Raw genomic sequence first — 14,894 nt, 5'->3', positions numbered from 1 at the left:
CTCCTCCTCCTCCTCCTCCTCCTCCTTCTTCTTTTTCTCCTTGTCCTCCTCCTCCTCTTTCTCCTTGTCCTCCTCCTCCTCCTTCTCCTTGTCCTCCTCTTCCTCCTCCTCCTCCTTCTCCTTGTCCTCCTTCTCCTCTTCCTCATCCTCCTCTTTCTTCTCCTTTTCTTCCGCCTCTTCCTTCTTAATATCATTTTATGTATTTATGCACTGGTGTTTTGTATGCATGCATATTTATGTAACACATACATACTTGGTACTTGAAGAGGCATCTGACCCCTTAGAACTGGAATTAGAGATCATTGTGAGCTACCTTATGAGAGCTGGGACCTGAACCTGGGTCCTCTAGAAGAATAACCGGTACTTTTAATGGCTTAGACATCTCTTCAGAACCTTGTTATATGTTCTTAAACATTAGACTTTCTATCACCAAGGCTTCTACAAAAACTTGACAGATGAAGAGGTTATGTGGCCTCATATGTAGTTTCAGTGGCTGACATGCATTTCCTAATACCTGGTACCCAATGCATGGAGTAGCTTTATATTACAAAGCACCTGCAACTGCTGATGGCTGAGAAAGCACTGTGGAGGACTTATGTGGCCATCTGTGACCTACACTGCCATCAGTCTACTTAGACCTGAATATGTCTTGAGATGACTACAGCATATTAAAATAAGGACTCTAGATTACAATAACAGCTTTTCCTGTAATATGTGGAGCTGAAGACACAGTGGTTACTGACATCTCAAGGGTAAATGAGCTCATGTTTTGCATGCATTACCCTTTGAGATGATATAGTCACAGCTTCAGAAATGGAGTGCAATAGGTCAACTCATTGTCTCAGTGAAATCCTGCTTAGCTTGGCCCTGATTGCATTATACACAGAGAAGAGCATTGCTTGATCCCAGCAGGCTTCTAGGTCAGGATTCTTGAAAGGGATTTTCTGATTCAGAAATTAACAAGCACTTGGTTATTAGTTATTTGATGCTTCAAGTTCAGGAAGTTTGTCAGCTTCTGCCAAAGGCTGTGCGACCCTCCAAATTCCGTTTCCACTAGAAATGAGACTCCCTGGGCTTCATCCAGACACTCCAGGGATATGCTCAGAATCTTGGATTAATCTATGTTATGGAGGTTCTGGTGTCTGCTAAAGCAGAGCCAGGGCTATTGCTCCACAGAACATGGGTGTGGAAGCTAGGTCGCTCACAGTGTCACTTCCTATATCTGAACTAAAACTTGAAGTAAAAATGAAACAAACATTCTCCACTTTCGTGTTTTGTTTTTTATCAGTAGGTTTTTCTTTCTTCTTTCTTTCTTTCTTTTTAATCAGACAACTTCTTGGGGTTAGGCAACTCATTAATATTTGGATAATAGTATACACTATTCAGAAAAGACTTATTGGGAGTGGATAAATACATTTTATCTGTTAACACAATGGATTTATTACTTGGTAATAAGAATGAGTGAAGTGGAGGCACAAACATTGCTTTTCCTTTTTATCGACAGACAATGGAAAGGGAAAGCTGAATACAAAATAGGAGAGTGTAGTTTTCACCTAAACAGAGCTTTAATTCAGGCTAAAGCAAACTATGCTGCTCAAGCATCTTCCACAGGAGTTGAAGCAGTGGACAGAGTTCAGAACGAGCTTTTTCTAAGTGAGAATAATGGTCCTGTCTGTGAAGAAGAACTGTTTCAAAGGGAAAAAAAAATTACAGGTAATGGGTTCTGGGGCCTCAGCATTATTCTCAGGTGTGTCCAAACTTTTGACATTATAACATGTTGCTACTTTAAAATCCTACACTCTGGAACTGTGCAATTAAATTACCAAAAACAATAGAACAAAGCACAGGAAAAAAATCGTGATGTTCTAAGTATACGACTGTGTGCTGAGCTGTGCATGGTTATTCTCACCCTCGTGTAGCTTTTCATGGTCCATATGGCACAGCTGGACACGCGTCTGCAGTCTTTTTATCGGTTTGGGTGGTGTTTTGTGGGTATTTGTTTTACAAACATGTCCAGTGGGGGTTGGAGAGCTAGCTCAGTCAGCTAGGTGCTGATAGTACATGTGTGATGACCTGAGTTCAAACCTCCAACATTGACCTCAAAGTCATGCTTGACAATTTGCACCTGGAACCCTAGCACTGTGGGCTTCGAGGCAGAAAGATCTCAGAACTCAGTGGCCAGACCACGTGTATATGAACTACACGTCCAATGAGAAAGTATGCCTCAAAAATCGAGGGAAAGAGCCTTTTTGATCTCTGGCTTCCATTTGTGTTTGCATACATGTGAACACACATGAACACCAACTTGAAAACATAACGTACTACACAGATACATATAAAGATTAGCCTATGTGTTTTGTATTTGTATGTTGTATCTCACAGTTGAGAACTATTTTCAAAAATAAGTTTTCACATCACTCTAAGCAAGGAGACATCACCTGAACAGTCAGGTATGGAGGGCCTTCTCTGTGGCCATAGCTTCTTTCCTTTATTCAGGGTAGCTTTTGACTTTGCTGTCAGTCCTTGAATTCGTTTTGTGTTCTTTAATTAGACAGATGTCCACATATAGGTGACCTTAGTGTATGCAAACCTGCTCTGCTTGGTTTTGCATTCATATGGATAATCATGTGCTACCTATAACTTTTCTGAGAAATTTCAGTCAATGGCTAATTCCTACACACTCTCACAGCTTTGTTACTTATAATGACTGTGGATCACACCATATTTTACTTAAATACTGTGTTGTTGGGGAGCATTTAGTTGTTCTTAACATTTGCAATATAATCTAAGCAGTATCACTATGACGCATTTGTCTTTTATAGTCTGTGTATTCATATAGGTTTGCTATGCTATGTATAGATGATAAAAGTCCATATATATATATATATATATATATATATATATATAAATACATGTTTCAACATATATGTATGTTGAAAATAATACATTATGGGATTATGTATACAGTTGACCCTCAGTATCCATGAAGGAGTGTGGTCAGTAATCCTGTGTGGTTACTAAAACACATAGGTATGCAAATACCTTATTTAAAATGGCATGGTGTTTGCATATAACGTATGCATTTATATTCTCAATTACAAATTTTAAAGTTTCTCTGGATTACTTTTAACCCACAATGCAATGTAAGTGATTGATAAATAGTTCTTATATTCTTTTGTTTAGGGAATGATAAGAAAAAAAAGATGTGTACATGTTTAGTACAAACAGGATCCTTTCCAATTACTTTTTTAAAATATTAGATATTTTCTTTATTTACATGCCATATGATTTCTCCTTTCCCAGTTTCCCCTCCAAAACAAAACAAAACAAATCCAATTACTTTTCAATCTATGGCGGGAACCTAGGGATAGAGAGAGCAGATATTATTGTGGATACGTATATACATCTATCTATCTATCTATCTATCTATCTATCATCTATCTATCTATCTATCATCTACATACTATCTACCTATCCATCATCTCTCTATGTATAGAATTTTCTTGTGTGTTTAGCAGTAGAATTTTTTCATCTCTATTATAATATGGTTTGTCCAAATGGGGCTGGAACAATGGCTCAGTGGCTAATGGCACTGGCTGTTCTTCCAGAGGACTTGGATTTGATTTCCAGCACCCACCTAGCAGCTTACAACTGTCTGTAATTCCAGTTCTATGATTGCCCCTCTGGCCTTCATAGATGCCAGACACACACATGGTACACAGACTTAGATACTGGCAAAATATCAATATCATAAAAAATAATAAAAATTTTAATAGATATTGTCCATTTGTTCCTGAAAGAAGTTGCATCAATTTCTATTCTTGGCCTGGAGATTTAGTTCCATGTTAGAATTCTTTTTTTTAATTGGATTTTTTCTTTATTTATATTTAAAATGTTTTCCCCTTTCCAGGTCTCCCCTCCAGAAACTCCCTATACCACCCCCTCCCTTGCCTCTATGAGGATGCTCCCCCACCAACCCACCCGCTCCCATCTTCCCACCCTGGCATTCTCCTACACTAGGGCATCAAGCACCCTCAGGCCCAAGGGCCTCTCCTCTCACTGATGTCTAACAATGCCATCCTCTGCCATATATGCGGCCAAAGCCATGGGTCCTTCCATGTGTACTCTTTGGTTGGTGGTCCAGTCCCCAGGAGCTCTTGGGGATTCTGGTCCAGTGTTAGAATTCTTAACTGGAATGTGTAAGGCACTAGATCCAGTCCCTCAAACAAACAAACACAGCATATTCCCCAATAACCATACACAGTAAACCCCAGTATTATATATTATAACTGGTGTATAATAATTAAAAGGTCGAAATGTGCCAGGCAGTAGTGGTGCATGCCTTTAATCCCAGCACTTGGGAGACACAGGTCAGTGGAATGAGGCCCATGGCACCCAGGGAGTTCCACCCATGGCAACCCAGGAAACTCTGCCAACTCAGGCCCAAGAAAACCAAGCAGATGCACTTGGTGAGTCAGCCTCGGGCCCCACCGCCTCCTACTGACTTACAGCTCACACAGTAGCTCTTTTGTGTCACTATACTTTGCTGTAGCTTAGGTTCCAGCCAAGTGACTCCACCAGGGGACTTCTAGGGACAGAGAGACCCAGCTATGAGAGCAGTCTTTGTGAAAGTCTGTTCCCAGGAAGGAATCCCTAGGGTTGTAGCCTGGTGCCTGTGGCTGAGGAAGGACAATGCTGAGTAAGGAGAAATGGATCCTGCCTTTTGCCTGGACTAATGTTCTGTGGGTGTTGGAAACTGAAAAGAAAAGGTCTTAAATAGGAAGTTGTTGTAAATTTTCAGTGGGTGTTCAGGCAAAACTCCCAGAGTCTTGAAATCTAAGAGTGATTTAAAAGGTCTTCTCATGGTGTAATGGCTTAACCCAGTGGAACACATCCACACATTGACTTTTCTTTCTATTGGTGTCACATGTAGAGACTTACCTGATATTAAAATAAAAAATTAGGAGTGGATTAGGATAGCCAAGCGTCTTCTCGGGTCAAAGCTCAGACTCCCAGGGGGAATGTTTAAATCCATTTTCCAGTGTTGGTGTTTCCGATCAAGTTATTACTTGAATGCACTACAGGCACATTGCCCTGTAGCATGTTTTGATCCTGAGCTTGAGGTGGCACCAGCTTCTTTCTAAGAAAAAAAAATTTTTTTAAAACAATGCCCAGATAAAGGATGGAGTGTTGAGAGGAGCAAAGCCAAGGTTTTTGTCTGAGGTACTAAAGCAATGTCTCTTCAACAATACCATCTTGCAAGATGCGACCTCAGGTCTTCATATACTTTGATTGAAAATGGAGCCGGGTGGTGGTGGCGCAGCACTTGGGAGGCAGAGGCAGGCAGATTTCTGAGTTCGAGGCCAGCCTGGTCTACAGAGTGAGTTCCAGGACAGCCAGGACTACACAGAGAAACCCTGTCTCGAAAAAAAAACAAACAAAAAAAAAAAGAAAGAAAGAAAGAAAGAAAGAAAGAAAGAAAGAAAATGGAAGGTTTTGAATCACTACAGTTTTTTTTAATTTTAACTTTTTACTTATTCACTTTACATCCTGCTCACTGCATCCTTCCCAGTTACTCCTTCCCCCTTCTCCTCTGAATGGGTATCTGTCCACCCTGGCACTTCAAGCCTAGGCGCTTCCTCTCCCACTGAGGCCAGACAAGGCAGCCCAGCTAGAAGAACATTTCCTACATATAGGCAACAGTTTTTGAGATAGCCCCCGTTGTAGTTGTTTGGGACCCACACGAAGACCAAGCTGACATCTGCTACATGTGTGTGGAGAGGCATAGGTCCAGCCCGTGTATGTTCTTTGGTTGGTGGTTCAGACTCTGAGCTCCCCAAGGGTCCAGGTTAGTTGGCTCCATTGGTCTTGCTGTGGAGTTCCTATCCCCTTCAGGGCCCAAAAAACCTTCCTCCTATTCTACCACAAGAGTCCCCAAGCTCCATCCACTGTTTGGCTGTGGGTGTCTGTGTCTGTCTGAGTCAGCTGCTGGGTAAGTCAGCCTATCAGAGGACAGTATGCTCCTGTCTGCTAGCATAATAGAGTATCATTAATAGTGTTAGGGATTGGTGCTTGACCATTGTATGGGTCTCAAGTTGTGCCAGTTATTGGTTGGTTATTCCCTCAGTCTCTACTCTATCTTCAATCTCTATATTTCTTATAGACAGGATACATTTTGGGTTGAAAGTTTTGTGAGGTTGATGTCTCTATTTTTCCTTTGGAGCTCTTACATGGCTGGCTACAGGAGGTAGCCTCTTCAGGTTCCATATCCCCAATGTAGTGAGTCACAGTTAAGCTCATTCCCATTGATCCTTGGGCATCTCCCTTCTCCCAGGTCTCTGTCTCATCCTGGAAATGCCCCTGACCTCCTCACCTCCATCAGTTGCAGATTTCCATTAATTTTTCATGGCCATCTAGCCATCTCTCCTGTCCTTCCCCACACCTGATCCTGAACCCCCCTTCCCCATTCCCTTTCCCTCCCAGTTCCCTCTCTCCATCTGCCTCTTATAACTATTTTATCCTCCCTTCTAAGTGAGGTTCAAGCTTCCTCGCTTGGGCTTTCCTTCTTGGTTAGCTTCTTTGGGTCTATGGAGTATAACATGATACCTGCATTTAATGGCTAATATCCACTTATAAGTGAGTACATACCATGCATCTCCTTTTGGGACTAGATTATCTCACTCAGGATGATTTTTCTCAAGTTCCATCCATTTGCCTGCAAAATTTATGATGTGTTTGTTTTTAATAGCTGAATAGCATTCCATTATGTAGATGTACCATATTTTCTTGATCCATTCTTCAGTTGAGGGACATCTAGGTTGTTTCTAGTTTCTGGCTTTTATGAATAAAGCTGCTATGAACATAGTTGAACAAGTGTCTTTGTGGGATGTTGGAACATCTTTTGGGTATATGCTGAGGAGTGCCGAGTTTTCTGAGAAACTGCCAAATTGACTTCTAAAGTGGTTGTACAAGGTTGCAATCCCACCAGCAATGAAGAAAACATGTTCCCCTTGCTCCACATCCTTGACAGCATGTGCTATCTCTTGAGTTTTTAATCTTAGTCATTCTGATGGGTGTAAGATGGAACCTCAAGAGATGTTTTGCTTTGCTTTCCCTGATGACTGAGGATTTTGAGCATTTCTTTAAGTGCTTCTAGGCTATTTAAGATTCCCCTGTTGAGAATTCTTTTTGCTTTGTACCTCATATTTTAATTGGGTTGTTTGTATCTAACTTCTTGAGTTCTTTGTAAAATATGGATATTAGCCCTCTATCAGATAAAGGGTTGGTGAAGACCCTTTTCCAAACTGTAGCCTGCTGATTTGTCTTATTGTCAGTGTCCTCTGCCTTACAGAAGCTTTGACGTTTTATCAACTGTTGGTTTTAGAGACTGAGCCAACAACAATTGGTGCTCTGTTCAGGAAACTGTCTCCTGTACCAAAGCACTTGAGAGTGCCCCACTGTCTCTTCTAGGAGACTTAATGGATCGGGCTTTATGTTGAGGCCCTTGATCCACCTGGACTTGAATTTTGTGCAGGGTGATAAATGTGGGTCTATTTTCATTCTTCTTTCATTCATCTACTTCTGGATGCTAGACATCCAGTTAGTCTAGCATCATTCGTTGAAGATGCTTTTAATTTTTCTATTGTGTGGTTTTGGCTTCTTTATCAAAAATTAAGTGTCCATAGGTGTATGGGCTTATTTCTGGGTCTTCGATTCGATTCCATTGATCACATTTGTCTCCGTACCAATACTATGCAGTTTTTATCACTATTGCTCTGTAGTAGAGCTTAAGGTCAGGGATGGTGATTCTTCCCAAAGTTCTTTTATTGTCCAGGATTGGTTTGGCTATCCTGGAATCCCTACAGAGTTAGGACACTCAACAGACAAAGCTCTATGATTCAACCTGAGGGCTCTACATCAGGACACTAGCATGAATAATTGATGTTTCCAGCTTCACCCCACTTATTAGTGGTGTGGATCCACACCTAATTAGCTTTATCCAGTGATTTCCATTGACACTGGGTGAGCCCCACTTGCTATTCTACAGACTTCTTGCTTAGATTCCAGATGGACTTACCATAATTAGTTTATACCCGTTAGTTTGATCCCAGTCCATTTCTTGGGATACTAGTTTCTTCAGTGTGCTAGGATTAAAATTCAAGGTGTAAAGGGAATGGGATCTCAGAAAAATATGTTCTTTTTTTCCCTTATTTTCTTCTTTCTACCTGTCCTGCATTCATTCATAAGATCAGGAACTCTCACACATCTCCTGTCATCCATTCACAGATAAGTATGAGCTTACATAGAGACTTAAAGATTCACTGGTATGATGGGACACACAGTTTGGGCTTTCCTGGGTCTTGATAGTGGCAAGGGTCACCAAGGCTGAGAAAGGGAGTGGTAAGGCTCATGTCCTGAGGTACTACAATGGCTGCCATATTCTAGATCAAAAAGTACAGATACTCTGGAGTCTGCCAGCACGGCCTATGAGATCTGTGAGTCAGTTTTGGAGTGAGAGGGAGAAAGTTAGGTACAGAACAATGGGCAAGTGTTCTTGATCTATGACACACCTGGTAGGAGTACTTTCTCTTGCCTAAAGCAGAGTGACTTATATTTTAGGAGGATCACATGGTGGTGTGGGCATGGTATCTCCTGGAACTTGGGAAGAAGAACAGCTTTTGACTTCTATCTGACGAGCCTAAAGACTCAAGCATCTGTGGGAGCAGAAAGGAAAGAATTAACTGTACTGGGAACAATGTGTTTCCTTTTCCATGGAGCATCATATAGATGTCATGTATTCTGAAGTACTCTACAGCCTGGAGTTACCTTAGAAGGGCATATACCCAGAAGATGCTCCAACATGTAATAAGGACACATGTTCCACTATGTTCATAGTAGCCTTATTTATAATAGCTAGAACCTGGAAAGAACCCAGATGTCCCTCAACAGAGGAATGGATAAAAAAAAATGTGGTACATTTACACAATGGAATACTACTCAGCTATTAAAAAAAATGAATTCATGAAATTCTTAGGCAAATGGATGGAACCAGAAAATATCATCCTGAGTGAGGTAACCCAATCACAAAAGAACACACATGGTATATACTCACTGATAAGTGGATATTAGCCTCCTCAGAATACACAAGATATAATTCACAGTCCAAATGAAGCTCAAGAAGAAGGAAGACCAAAGTATGGATACTTCGGTCCTTCTTAGAATGGGGAACAAAATACCCATGGGAGGAGATACAAAGACAAAGTGTGGAGCAGAAACTGAAGGAAAGACCATCTAGAGACTGCCCCATCTGGGGATCCATCTCATATACAGTTACCAAACCCAGACACTATTGTGGATGCCAACAAGTGCTTGCTGACAGGAGCCTAATATAGCTGTCACCTGAGAGTTCTGCCAGTGCCTGACAAATACCGAGGTGGATGCTTTCAGCCAACCATTGGACTGAGCATAAGGACCCCAGTGGAGGAGTTAGAGAAAGAACTGGAGGAGCTTGCAGCCCCATAGGAGGATCAACAATATGAACCAACCAGTACCACCATAGATCCCAGGGACTAAACCACCAACCAAAGAGTACACATGGAAGGACCCATAGCTCCAGCTGCATATGTAGCAGAGGATGGCCTTGTTGGACATCAATGGGAGGAAAGGCCCTTGGTCCTGAGAAGGCTTGATGTCCCAGTGTAGGGGAATGCCAGGACAGGGAAGGGGAGTGAGTCGGTTGGTGAGCAGGGGGAAGGGGGATGGGATAGGGGGTTTTTGGAGGGGAAACCAGGAAAGGGGATAACATTTGAAATGTAAATAAAGAAAATATCTAATAAAAATTTTTAAAAAGGGAACTCCCAAGTTCTGCTGGGAAATTATAAAGCCTCCACTAAGGAAGTTCATGGATTGGAGAGAACCCTACAGTCAGATGGTGCTCAAACATTACCATGTGAGCAAGTACTGGGTAATCAGAAAAAGAACCCAGAAATTATATATCTGATCATGGTCATAATCTGTCAGGAGAGAGACCTCGGCCTATAGAAGTCAGTGTGTTACTACTTAGCATTCTGGCCTGCTCACCACATTCTCCTGGAGGGGTTTGGCCTGGGAACTTGGAGATGTTTACTTGTGTGGTCTTTATGTCAATCAAGACTATGGTCCTGATGAAGTGCCCTCCCAAGAGCCCAGGTTGACAAAGACACATACTGCCCATGCTAGCTCCTCCAGATGACTCCCAGCAACATGCTTCACCCAATCAAAACCTTCCTTGGAGACCACTGCTACTGAGGAGATTCTGTCTGAGAAAGAATGAGAAGGTCATGTCTCCATAGTAACATGAAGAGGAGGGAGAGGACTCCAGTTTTAGCGCTTAGTAATCCATTTAGTGGGGGTTAAGAACATTTAGGCCAACATTCAAGAAGATTCAAGAATAATCAGGTTACTTCCTGAGAAAGTAATTGTTATCATGAAGCTTTAATGATCAGAAACTTAGGGGTGAAAAATATTATTTAGTCATGAAAGATAAGTTCTATGTATTTGAATCCCTCTACCAAAATTCATGTGAAACTTAATACCTATAGAGAGCTATTGAGAGATGGCAGGAGAGTATTTGGATCTTGGGGGAATGTGCCCTCATAAATTGATGATTCCATTTCTGGCTTAATGAGTTAATGGATTATCTTAAGAGTAGATCTGCTATAGATGCAATTTATTTTGAAAGTAAATTTGAGTAACATATATCCATTAAGGCTCCAACTTTCAAAACTGAAAATTCATTTGTAGGATGGAGGACTGAAGTGAGACGTCAGTGAAAGGGTTTCTTCCTGGAGAAGAACAGCCTAGGAAGTGTTTTCCTAGGAGCAGCTGCCCAGAAGCAGAGGTCATTGTAGCTGTGATGGAGGGAGCCAAACTGTGTCTGGAGTGTCAGAACACAGCAGAGCCATCTACCTGCTGCTAGTTTTTCACACATGCAAGAGGAACGAGCTCATGGAGGCTTGCAGCAAGGAAGTTGCTGAGTCCAGGGAATGCATGGCAGGATTGGAATCTTTTTTAAAGATGACCCTGAAAAGCCATTGTGTAAAGCAACAAAGGTGAAATCTAAGTTACCTTGGAGACCCCAGGAGGTTATAGATGCTGGACCCATGAATGCCCACAGTGGGAAGGCATATATTGGAGCTGGCCCCTAAGAGAGGTCCCAGGTGCTATGCATGGATAAGCTAGATGAGGAAGGGCTGTCCAAAGCTATTGGGGCTCAGATAATCTCATCATACAGTCTAGATGCGTGATGTGGTATTTTTCCCTTTATTACTTTCTCAGTTTGGAATTAGGATGCTTCGTCTGTGCAATTTTATATTGGAAGTATATAGTTTGGTTTATAGGGATTCAAGGTTAAAAGTGTTGGGACTGTTAAAGACTACAGGGACTTTTAGAGATGGGATATATGTATTCTATATCATGAAATGAAGATGGGATCTTAGGGGTTTGGGATGGGATGTTATGATTTAAAATGATGTGTCTGAGTATCAAGTTGATAAGTTTGTAATATTGGATCTAGAGTGTCTGCTGGATTGGAGTTTAGAATCACCACAAAGATCCTCTTTTTGGTGCGTCTTTGAGGGTATTTCTAGAGCAACTTAACTGCTGAGGAAGACTGAACCTACATGGGGAGGGCACCATCTCCTGAGCTGCGCACCAGCATCAAACTCCTGACTATGGGTAAAATGTGATCCATGGTCTTGCCCAGACTTCCTTACCATGACGGACACGATTCTTTCAAAGTAGAAGTCAAAATAAACACTGTTTCCTTAAGTTGACCTGTGTGTGTGTGTGTGTGTGTGTGTGTGTACACTGGTGTATGAGTGTACATGTACATACACCTATGCATGTGCATACAGAGGCCAGAGGTTGACATTGGGTGCCCATCACTTTGGGTCTCAGCCTTACTTTCTGAGATAGGGTCTCTCAACAAGACCTGGAGTTCACCATTGGAAAGACTTCCTGGCCAGCAGGCCATTGATCTACCTGTCTGTATCTATTTCCCCCAAGTGCTGAGGTTACCAGCAGTTAGCATTTTACATGGGTGCTGGAGATGAACTCCCGTCCTCATGTTTGCTCAGGCAGTACTTCATCAACTCAGCCATCTTTCAAGCTCTGTTATGTTGCGTTTGCAGATCTTTTGTCATAATGAGAAGAGTAACCAATACAGAACATTATCTAGAAATTGTTAGAAACAAACAAAGCAAAACTCAACTATGCTACTTGAGACATGGTGGTGACATTCTTTCTCAAGAGCAACACAGACCTTCTCAGACACAATGATTCTTAAAAGTACACTGTTCTCTTCTCCCCTATCAATTCATTCATCAATATTAACAATCGCACAAAACATTTCTCTGTTTAGGTGACATCAATCAACAACAACAACGGCCCCATCTTTGTGGAACTTCATTCCAACTGTTTGTATTGACAGAGTAAGCGAGAATCACTGTAGTAAACATGTGATCCAATCTGTAGAGGTTGGTAAGCACGGGGTCTCTCAACAAGACCTGGAGTTCACGGGGAAAAGAAAGAAGAAGAAGGAAGCAGGTCCGGGCTTACTTTTCTCCATCATCTGGGTTATGAGTTCAGTGCTCCACAACATGGAATCTGCTATTAATAGACGCCATTTCAGTCTCAAATTAGTAATTGTTTTAACTAGTGTTTGGGTTTAAATTATGACTATACATAAAATTATTTTCTAATTCTACCAGGAAATCTAAGTCTGGTGCAGATCGGACAATTTTCCACTATACAAGAGCACCTGTAGTTATTTAACCTATCTGGTTCCATGTCATTTAAAACCAAATGAAGCCAGCTCTTTCATGTATTTTTTTTTTTTTGCTTGAATAATTCACAGTCATGGTAGAATATCTGATATTTAGAAGTATAAACTAAAATCACTTCTTATTTCTTGACATGGTTTCTAGATAACTTTGTAATCAGTGCCACAATCTCCATCTGGGGTTGAGGATGAGCAGCCAGCCTGAAGACTTTGTAGAACTGACAACTTCAGGCCCATGTGACACAGGCAGACCATGCATAGTGACAAGCTCCAAAAGCTTTTGGCAAAGGTTGTACTTCTGACTATAACACCCACAACAACACACTGCAGTAGGCTTAGTGATTTCGACGGTCGTATGTGGACACTGAGAGTCTGATTATGCAAACTCTTTAGTTTCATTACTTCTGTGTCATGACTCCATTACTACTCTGCTGCTTTTTTTACTGGAATTCCAAAGCACTTGCCACCCATTATCATTTCAATTAGGTAAAATTTAGTAGGCAGACTTATTTTTTTCTTTTTTATTAAAACCATTTAATAAGCTAGACAATGGTTCTAATCCCTGTACACATTATAGAAAGCATACAAAGCAGTTAGCCTCATCAAATGTGTAAGGCTGCCACTAAATTGTTGCCATGAGGTATGCAGGGCTGCACCAGTGATCTATCGGCCACAGAGGCAGCTTGGGAACGTTCTGGAAGCTGCACAAGTAAGGGCATAACTTGGGCTTGTACCGTGGTGGATTCTGAAGTGAGCAATTCCTTCAGTACCCGAGAAGGACATGTGCTTCATACAAGTCCACTGGCTCTTCAGACTTGGACCTTCCTCAGGTCATTAACGAAGCTTGTAAGGTCTTCTATCTTTATCCACCAGCAGTCTGAGGACAAGATCTGGTGCTCTGGTTCCTGCCTTGGGGTGCAAATTTTGGTCATCCAATGCCTGCTTCTGGGAAAGGTAACCTAACATACACCCATCCAACCTATCTATCTATTGATCTATCTATCTATCTATCTATCTATTCATCCACCCATCCATCATTGTCTCTTTTTTTTTTTTTTGCCAATAGAAGTGATTTAATGGAAGATAATCCCAAGAACAAGCAGATCAGAAATGTATCTTAATTTGTAAACAAGTATATTATCAATTTAAAAAGAATAATCAATTTTATAAGATTACAGTACTTGGATTTCAGTGGTAACTTTTACAATTTATTTCATAAACTTCTAAAAAAATGCATATAAAATGGCATAAAATGTGACGGTCAGTCATGGAAACACCTGGCCTGCTCTTATTGGAGACACTGAAGGCGTCCTGCCATTCTCATGGGATTATTCTGCAGTTATTCTAACATTTTCTTTTGAGGGAACATTGTTCTTCATTTACCCTTTTTATTTTTTTTATTTTTTGGTTTTTTGAGACAGGGTTTCTCTGTATAGCACTGGCTGTCCTGGAACTCACTCTGTAGACCAGGCTGGCCTCGAACTCAGAAATCCACCTGCCTCTGCCTCCCAAGTGCTGGGATTAAAGGCGTGTGCCACCACCGCCCGGCCATTTACCCTTTTTAATATTTGCTCTGTCATAATTCTAATTCAAACGAATAGAGACACTCTTTATTCACTTGGATCAAAGTCAGCATAGGCGAAGTTTTAGGTCAACTCTCACACATTTCATTTACAGCAGGGATGGGGAAACTGTATCTTTTTTACTCAGAATTCTTCTTAAAATATTTGAGATACTCTTTCTTTTTTTTCTTTCTAAATAATGGCAGCTGGATAAATATTTTAAAATTTGAGTGTTTTAAGTTTGAGTATTATGCTTGCATGTGCTCCATGTGCCTACTGCCCCCAGTTGTCAGAAGAGGTCCTTGGATCCTCTGAAACTTAAGTTACTGATAGCTGTGAGCTACCATGTGAGTGACAGGATCTGAACCCCAGTCCTCTACAAGAATAAGTGCTCTTAACCTTCATACATCTCCCCAGTTCCTTTGTGATGCTTCTAAAAGCTGTCAGGATCATTAGGCACAACGACCTTCAGGAGTCACCCATTTAGTGTCAAGTGGTAGCCTTCTCCAGAA

General features: G+C 41.3%; 1 long non-coding RNA gene across 1 annotated transcript in view; it reads right to left on the bottom strand.

The window, feature by feature from the left end:
• Nucleotides 1–14,894, bottom strand: part of LOC116088370 — a 31,653-nt gene extending 16,759 nt beyond the window's left edge. Inside the window, exons 1-2 of the long non-coding RNA XR_004117873.1 lie at nucleotides 10,207–14,894; nucleotides 4,942–5,140 (exon numbers count right to left, since the gene is read on the bottom strand). This is a non-coding gene — a long non-coding RNA (uncharacterized LOC116088370). The remainder of the gene's footprint in view (nucleotides 1–4,941; nucleotides 5,141–10,206) is intronic.

Source organism: Mastomys coucha, unplaced genomic scaffold (genome assembly GCF_008632895.1).
Source record: "Mastomys coucha isolate ucsf_1 unplaced genomic scaffold, UCSF_Mcou_1 pScaffold14, whole genome shotgun sequence".
In the NCBI taxonomy this organism is placed as follows: Eukaryota; Metazoa; Chordata; class Mammalia; order Rodentia; family Muridae; genus Mastomys; species Mastomys coucha.
This window is presented reverse-complemented; position numbering and strand designations above follow the sequence as displayed.